Source organism: Pseudomyrmex gracilis, unplaced genomic scaffold, assembly GCF_002006095.1.
Source record: "Pseudomyrmex gracilis isolate BER0280 unplaced genomic scaffold, ASM200609v1 scaffold_41, whole genome shotgun sequence".
In the NCBI taxonomy this organism is placed as follows: domain Eukaryota; kingdom Metazoa; phylum Arthropoda; class Insecta; order Hymenoptera; family Formicidae; genus Pseudomyrmex; species Pseudomyrmex gracilis.
Window position 1 is genome coordinate 174,691 of NW_018020625.1, and position 9,811 is coordinate 184,501.

Sequence of the window (9,811 nt, forward strand, 5' to 3'; positions counted from 1 at the left end):
TTGAAGCACGAGCAAAAAATGCTCGCGAGCAGTTTCAATGTGTAAGTCGAGAAAAACCGGCCTTGATCTGTATATTGGTTTTTTTATTTTCTATCCGGTGATAACGTACGTACGTTGCATCTCGTCGTCGAAACGTATAAATTATTTTTTTACACAAAGTTGCTTCTTATCACAATTTCGATAATCGCTCCTCTTATCTAAACAATATCGTTTTGTTCATATAACACATAGTTACAAACGTATACCGACGAAATATGTGTGATCGAACTTTTATATAAGATATCATCCTTATTTTCTTCATAACGCGATATGCTCTTATCTTAGTTCCACTTGGGGAACGTTCGTTATTGCTCGTAAAGAATCGTGTTTGTCTGACGTAATATAAACAATACTCGCACACGACTCTTTCATAACAATCTTTTAAATGAACATTCTCCGTTCAGAGACAGCGATTTTCCGTCAGCGTGGAAAAATCGTACCGAAATCTTATTAGCTCGAATGCAAATGCTGACTTGATAATTGCTTTCGCGATATCTTCGAATCGGCGATCGGAGTTCGTGTCGAAGACACTTCTCTCGCTTTAACGCGGTAATCAACATTAACGATCCTCGTATTTAGCGGCCTGGAAATGTCGGGCGCGAATCAACAACGACCCTTCTTCGCCGCAACCCTCTTCGCGCCTCGTCGTCGTTTTATTTCGGAAGCGCATTCGCGTCGCGACAGCGCAAACGCCGCCCCGGTAGCGACCGAGATTTAAAACCGGTAGCACCGTACACGCGAACCGGGCTGTATATTTTTAGAACGACCACCGCGGTTGCGTGGGCGGATGCTGGTCATCGGTCCGGGAACCTGTGCTACTTTGTTTCGAGCGCGAGCGCGCCGGGGATACCGCGCGATCACGACGATCCCCGATCCCCGGACGATCGGCATTCCATGGCTCTCCGCGGTCCAGTTTGGCAACGTAAAAATATGGCGACATACGACCTCGCGATATTCGAGCTAAACGCTTAACTCTGTTAAGCTGGCCGGTGATAATAAATTATAACGCGCGTGTAACCCACGTCGTCCACGCAACTAAGCTAACTGCGCTATATCTCCATTTATCTGACGGAATGGGAGGGCTCATCATTCTGTGCATATGTACACGTATGTATCTATTGCTGGAATAAACGTAGTCATCACACAGCTGTAATGGCTGAAGGCGACTTTTAATACGCCTTAAGAGATCCTAATATAAAAAAAACACACACACTCTCTTTTTCTTATAATTAAGCTAATTAGTTTCTAGACTTGATGTTTGAAATTACAAGAATATATATATATATATATAAAATATTTACCAACATTTAAAATACCCGGAGAATATATTTAATATTTACCAACACATTTAATACCAACCATATTTAATACTTACACAAAATTGCACGCAATTAAAACAAAATTTATTTGAAGAGTACGCTCAAATTTGTATCGTGTGATCGTTGTCTAACTTCTTGAAATTGAATTCCGCGCAAAATACTTGAATGATTCATAAACCGAACCCGCAATACATACCTGTTTGGTCAGTATGGAAACCGGAGGAGGAAAGATTCAAAGTTTAAGGTCTCCACGATTAACGAAGCGCCTTAATTATCGAGGCAATTATCGCGACGGGAAAGAGTGTTATCGCTCGTCGCGCGACACGCGTCTACCGTGAACATGTTTGAACGGGTTTCACATATCCCCTTCCAGTATTACGAACAGACTTGCTATTGCTCTTACGAGGTTAATGGCAAGAGCAGCGTTATTAAACGACCGTCACAATGAGAGTGACCGACAAGAACGTTGCGTTTGACACGGAACGAAAAAAAAAAAAAAATATTTTATTACACTGTCAGAAATTATTATTTATTTCTGTCCGAGCGAAATTACACGCGTAAATTTATTTCATAAATGACGCATTAACGTACATACGTACGTATTCTGTATTTTTAATTGTTATCTTTGTCGAAATAAAATTTGCTTGCGAGTAGTCAAAGATAGCGCGTGATAGTAAAAAAAAAAAAAAAAAAAAAAAAATGCACGATATGAGAATTACCATCCGAAGAATGACTCAACTTATCAGGTTGATGTTATGAATTGCATTTCTTATCATTTTTATCGGATCGTTGGTGCGTTCACCCTCCCGGCAGTTCATCGAACCAGATTTCGCGCGCTCGGTTTTCTGCAAATATTAGATGTTCGTACGGTCGGTCGAAATATATCGGCAATAACACGCATTTCCTGGATATTCCGCGACCTCATTCCACACACGTGACTCGTGATAACAAACGAACAAAAAAAAAAAAAAAAAATAGGAAGCTGAATAAAACCGGAAAATTGTAGACACGCAATTTCTTTCGTAATCGTACATGTGCATCCGTTTGCGTTTTAAATATTATTCGCTACACATTTACAAGTATAGCGAAATGTTAATCTTATCTAACGATAACTAAATTCAGAAGCGGCAGAACGCACTAAGTAAATTACGCAAGGAGTGGATATAAAATATCGCGCAGCTAATGAAGTAACGAGGGAAAATTTGAAGGAAGAAAAAGAAAAAGCGAAAGAGCTATAAAAGACGAAATACAAAATTAATAATACTCGCTAATTATGCGAAGGAGTCTTCGCGTTTCTTCTCTCTCCTTTGTTCTGAAATTTGTCGTCGACGATCTTTTCAGTTATATTTTACTGCTCTTTTCAGGAGCGGTACAATACAACGTGTTATAATATAAACTCTGCAATTCTTAACACAATCAGATTTTTTACAGAGACGCCGAACAACGCTATCTCTAACTAAACTTGAAGAAATGCAAAATGTTCTATAAAGCGATGATAAAAAGTAAAAAAAATTATATAAAAGAATTGTAAAAGCTCCATCACACACACACAAGATTATATATTCGATAGTGCAAAACATAATACACACGCGTGTGCCATCCGTATCGATAATATTTAATTATTCGATAGAATTAGACAAATAGATATGTAAATAAAAAAAAAAAAAAAAAACACATATGTTTTGAGTATATAAAATATAAACGTTCGTTTTCAGTAAATTGTAACTTACGTAAATTGTGTCGGTGCAAGTGACTTTTATATACGGATTCATTGCACAGCTGCAAAGTGTACGACTAATATCCGCAATTTTGTAATTTTCAGACATCGCCTACGTGTGCGCTAAGTGCCGGAGTGAAAGAACTTCGTTCCGAGAACGTCCCGTAACATTAGTCACGAAGCTTGGATATACACATTGACGCGCATATTACGATGATTTCGACGACGTATAAATGAATCCTCCAGTGTCAAGAAAAGAGAAAAGCCGCTACGAATTAGTTTCTCGAACTGCAGAAAATTACACGAAATCAACTACATTCGCCGCGCATCGACATGTGTAATTATCGCCTCAGTTTTAATGTTACCGGCCACTGGTGCAAATTAGCATTTCTGTTGCCGCAAATGGAAACGAAAGCCTTGCATGTTCCGTGCTTATTATCGATATATCGATCGATTCAGACGTGAATAGTGTGTAATTTTCACCGCGGTGAAAATATCTACGCGAAACGTGAAAAGTGATATAAAAATAAACAAATTATAACAAACAAAAAATCGATTTGCATTAACGAATTGATATAATAACGCGCGTGTGTACAAAATACGACAGATCGTCCTCAAGACCGGAAATGAAAATTTCGCGAGGGTGTTTGCGGATGTGGTAAGGAAATCGCCGCTCTTTAGCCGCAAGGTTTCTTCTTGTCTGCCACGTTCTTGTGGTTTTTTCAGACGAGGTAACGCCGTGAACCGTCACGATAAATATCGAACGTAGTTACGATCGTGAACAAAGCTTCTGCGCAAAATTTGTTTTTATCGCGGTTTGATCGTCCGAGAAGATACGTTTTTGTGCGCGCGACGGAACGAGTTTAATAAACGTTTCAGAACAATTTTGGTTTTTCACTTCTGGCGCTGACGCTGTTTCAATTTTACGCACGACGGCGGACTTCGATTTGTATGCTTTCTTATTGACAAGCGCGTTCAGAGCGTTAAAATGTTACATTAACGCACAACAATAGAAAACGTCTCGAAGAGACGTCTTACAAATTATTGAAATCTCTTTTCGACGATATATCGATTGACACACAGCTAAGTGCGATACGTAGCTGTGTGTCGAACCAACACAATTTACAATTTGTATAATACAAGAAAAAGAAGAAATACTTTAAACATTTTTTATATCTTACTGTAAAAAAAATACCACTTATTGTTGTTATAAGACAGACAGGATGCAACTCAGAAACGGATTAGAACGGATAAGGACCTTACAGTCGAACCGATTTGTGACTGGCCCGTTTTGGGGCGTGTTGAGAAGGAAGTGTCGTGCGAAATAAAACAGAAAACTCTTTTTGCTACCAATGAAACGATCATCTTGCCGTGATGCAGCAAGGTGGAACAATGTTTCACACTACCTGATTGGCGCAGTGGCGTCAGAACACGAAATTCTGGCATTACTTTGGCTGCGTTTGGTGACATCACTCGTGCAGACAAACGTCGTTCTATTCTTGCTTTGTATCTAATGAGCAATAAAGTGCACGCGAGTGGACCATATTGTCGGTAACCGTCTTAATATTTTATTGTGATTTTCTCTTCTCGCGTGGCGAGAATATGTGTCACTTTCGACACGTGGGCGCTTAATCGAGATGTTGAATTAGAAACAATCGAAAATTGAAACTGATAAGTTAACGTTTCGCTGTGCTCCTATATCGTCATTTTATGCGTGTGTGTATGTATATACATATACATAGCATTGGGATGCGTAAGAAGAACAAAGTGATAAGGTGATATTTTCGCACGTTGTATTTACGTAATGTATCGAACAATTAAAAATCGTGGATTTTTATCGCACTCGATTGTCGAGCACCGCAATCTCAGTAAAACCGAAAGATAACACCGTTCGAGTGTATATAATTGCACGTTGTTTATGTATAAACATTGTTCTCGTGGTCGATCGTTGACTCATCAAGAGATCTTACATCTGGCAAATTCAGCGAAATATCAGGCAGGTTACTCAGAAGCGGGATGAATCAGAACGTGAACCTGATTTTTTTTTTCAAAAGAAACAGGTTTTGAACGTCTGAGGAATAAGGGTTCTCGGTGATACACGCAGGTATACGACCGTTTTCGCGCCCGAGCGTTGATGAAGAGAATTGAAACGAAATCAAGAGCGCGCTCGAGAAGGCGATGATTCATCCGCAGAAACGAATTAACGAACGAAGAAAAACCATCGGTAGCGCGCGCGGTTTCTTACCGCACACACGCTCGCTGCGCCCATCGCGTAACCTCATTATGAGTGCGTGGCCACAGCTTCGGCTAGTCACGCGATTGAGAACGAAACGAGAGACGAGCGACCCTCGCGGATTCCATCGGCGAGAATCCTTTGTCTTTCGGCGCTGCGCTATCAAGGTCAACAGTCGGAGGGATTTTAATTGCTCGTTGGAAGCGCGCTCGCCTTCGCAGAATCGCGTGCATCTACGATATGCGGTGCGAGCAGATATTTCAAATGTTCGCGTTATTAAACGGAAATAATTAAATTACGAATATTGTTAAAAACGCACCGTTGAGACATAGTGTTGGTAAAAATATCATATATAGAAAAACTTGTATCTAATACAGAGATTCCACTTCTGAAAACGTAGATACAGATGAAAAAATTGAAAGAAAGAGTATGTGTGTGTGTGTGAGCGCGTGTGAGTGCGTGTACGATTCTACTGCGTAGTTTTTTTTTTTTTTCTACCTGCAATTTATTTGCCCTTTGTGTTCTTCTCGTCCCATTCCTTCGTCGCTTTCAACTGCACACAACAGTATATTTTTGAATATTCTGTTCTGTGAACCATAGCATCACTCTCGTAAGGACTTATATAGTTTCTTTTTTTTTTCTTTTTTTTTTTTTTTTAGTTATATATCTACGACGTTTCGGCGGACGCGTTTTAGCTTAAACAAGGCGTAATTAAGAGATATTGTGCGGCGGACGACTTCCGTTTCGCGAACCGGAAGTCGTCCGCCGCATAATTTGGTAATAAGACTCGTCTAATCGCGGTTGGATCTGCCAGCTTGCAATTTTTGTGCAGCGCTCACTCGATCTTGTTAATTTCGCGTGAAACAGCGTGACGCGCGGCGCGACACGTTTCGGCGGCACCGGTTTCGGAAGAAAACGCACCCACGAAACGGGAAGACGATTTTTCATACAGGATGCACAAGATTGCGCGGTCGATGGTTTTGCCCGATAACGCGCCAAACAAATGCTTCCCGATATGTTTCACGAGTCGCGGTGAGAGATCCGTCCGACGTCTTCCCAGAAATCGGGTGAATAAAGAGAGGAAATGTAGCGAGTACGTGTGAGTGACACGGACATCGCGAACCACAAAACTTATACACATTTATCACATATATTACATAGTCAAGCCTGAAAATGCGTGCGATTTATTAAATAACGTGGCGCGCGATCGTTATCGTGGAGCACAAAGGTTGTGTGTGGACTCGTAAATCTGCGCATTTTGTGAACTACAATAGCGTTCTTGTGGAACGTGTTACGGTGACATTGCGTAGTATTACGTAAAAAATTTATTTTTTTTCTTTGTGACAGCCTTGCCTACACACATGCGTGCTCGAGTTTCTTTTTGGACACAGGAAAGAACGATCTTAAATTCTCTCTCTCTCTCTTTCTCTCTCTTGAAAATATCTCTAGGTATACAAGAACACTCTTACAATCTTAAACCACATATAAATTTCAACAGATTCTAAACAAAGAATAATCGCTAAAACGTCCGTTTCGGTAATTGTGTCCTATACAAATCCCGACTGAACCAATAGTCAATAATGGCAGTAATGCATCATACGTTTCTTTTCCGTACGTGTAGCCAGACAGTCGCCGAAAGCAGATAGACAGATCCTTTTTTTCCAGCTTTCTTTATCGTTTCAGTCTTAAGCCGAAGACACATGATGTTCTCGCCAAAGTTTGCCTGTGATTGCTTGTTCGCTTACAGCTTAAATTTTCTCTGTTTTAGTTTCTTCATATGTCTCCGATCTTAAATGTTCTAACTGTTAACTTCTCGAAAATCAACTTTTCAAGTATTTTCTTTCATTTTATTTTATAGCAGATTTCGAAATTATACGGTTTATTAGCACGCGCGTTATCGAAGAACGTCTCTCGCCAGATATATTCTTATACAGTATTGTATTTGACGTATAAAACGCATCGATTAATTTTGTTTTTGTTTTGTTTACAGGATTTCCTATTTTAACAATATTTTGCCCTAAACCACAAAAAAATAAAATCGCTGTCGGTTAAGTGACACATAATAGATGATAATTATCAAAATTATTTTTATGTAAACATTTTTATGTAAATATTTTTATGTAAATGCTACAGTTTGAGCTCCTACGTATCTACCGTACAAATGAGAGTTGTCGTGTAGCAATAATTGCTGCGTAAAAACGTAGATGTTCATTTTCTGGTTATGGTCTTATTTACTACTTCTGAATCTTTACCTGAGTACCGTTACCCGAAAACGAAGCATGTCCGAACAGATCCTTGACAATATTTCGTTTTAAACCGAGAAAACCTAAGAAAAACCAAATTGGTGTCAGCTAAGCGACACAATGAGTGAGTAATAACTATCGAAATTATTAAGTTGTTCTTGAAACCCTGATGACGTAAGAAATGTTCACAAAACGTCGGTATAAAAATGACACTAATGCGATTCGAACCCGAAAAACATCTTCGCGAATGTTAACTATCGAAATTATCTTTATATAAACAATTCTAAACAGTTTGAACTTTCACTTACTGTACAAGGACTGTCGCAGTAACAATAGTGTCTGCGCAAAAGACGTAGTGTGTGATTGTTATTATTGTGTCCATTTTTTCTGATATTATTTTTTTCCTCAGAATACACTTGAATTCGGGTACCGGCACCTGTAAAATAACGTGTCCAAACAGGTCTTTTTCAGATTATCCTTCGTCGCCGGGATCCCTTTTCTATCTCTTTCTTTCTCTCTCTCTCTCTCTCTATTCTAGTACCGGTTTCTAATTTTACTTTTTCCTGAAAGTCTCTTCCGAGGTCCCCCAAAACTACAGGTGTGCAAGTTTTACGGAAATTCAAGGGGAAGAGAATAGAGATTCAAGGCCATCTTATTGTATATATATGCATCTTTTAAAAATAAGTTTCAAAAAAAGTTCATTGTATAGAACATTTATCAAGTTTAACGTATTTTTTACTTGTTTTCTTTATTCTCATACGTCTAAAATTGATCAATAAATGCAACTTGTAAGTCCATTTTCGGTTAGGTTTTCGGTGAAACAAGTTTTGTGTCCGCTTAAAACCCAAAACTTTCACTTTCGTATCGATAAACGCTACCAAATTTCCGAGTTCATGTTTTTTCCATAAAAACTCTCTAAAATATAAACAGCTTCGGGCACTTGATGGCATAAATCCTAACATATGAACTGTAAATATTAAAAACTTGATTCAGTCATCTCGATAAAGAAACTTGTATCTTTGTGGAATCTCGTCGGAGAGAAGAAAAAGAGAAAGGTTCTTCTCTCTTCTCGTTCTTTCGTGTGGAAGGTTCACGTTTCGTAGAATTGTGTGATGTTTTCTAAGACTTTCGGCGCTTGTACAGGGAATCTCGATGTATATCGGTGAGCCTCTGTAATGCGTGCGCGCGTACACACACACACACACACACACACACACACACACACACACAACACACAAACATACACACACATACACACCGAGGAAAAATGTTTCACTCAAATGCTCGAAGTTTGCTAGCGAACGTTTTGATCAAATAAATCGACAGGTGATGCTTCCGCGTGGAAAAGTATTGGGAAAGCTGATATTGGCAGTAGTGCCAAATCTATTGTGTTTGGTGTATACCTGAGAGATCCCAGAACGTTTTGTACAGATACGCTACCGTGTCCGCAGAAAAGATAACAATCTTTCAATATTGTAAAGTGCATTATTGAAAAATCGTTATCTGAATACAAGTTTACTTTTAAATATTAAACGAATATTGTAAATAATATTTATTTAACATTATTTTTTTAATTATTTTAAAATATGATTATATATTTATATAGCGTTATTTTCAATTATTTTTAAATATGATATTTACGACATTATGTAATTTTAAGATAGGAGCAGTTCTCTAGATTAAATTATATTTTTTATGTTTTACTAGCACAACACAGGCGCGCGCTACGCGCATGCTATTGTTATTTTTATTTAACGTGTTGTCAGTGAACACAACCTGTCACCGCGATGACAGATAGTATATACGTCTTATAAACCATATAATACACGTATGAGAAATGTCAGAAATAACGCATGAAAATCAAACTCAAAAAATAGTGAGAGAGAAAAGTAGAAAAACAACACGTGACTAAAGTCACATGACAGGGAAAAGGGTAAAAAAGAGAAAAATATATATATTATATGTAATATTCTATATCTATATATAATACACACATACGCATATATGTATATATATATACCGCAATCACGTGACCGAAGTCAGTAACACCGCCGCGGTCGCGCGGCCGAGGTCAGTGACTCCACCGCAGTCACGCGACCGAGGTCAGTGACCCTCCCCCCCACCAAGGCCGCGCGGCCGAGATCAGTGACTCCACCGCAGTCACGCGACCGAGGTCAGTGACCCTCCCCCCCACCAAGGCCGCGCGGCCGAGGTCAGTGACTCCACCGCAGTCACGCGACCGAGGTCAGTGACCCCCCCC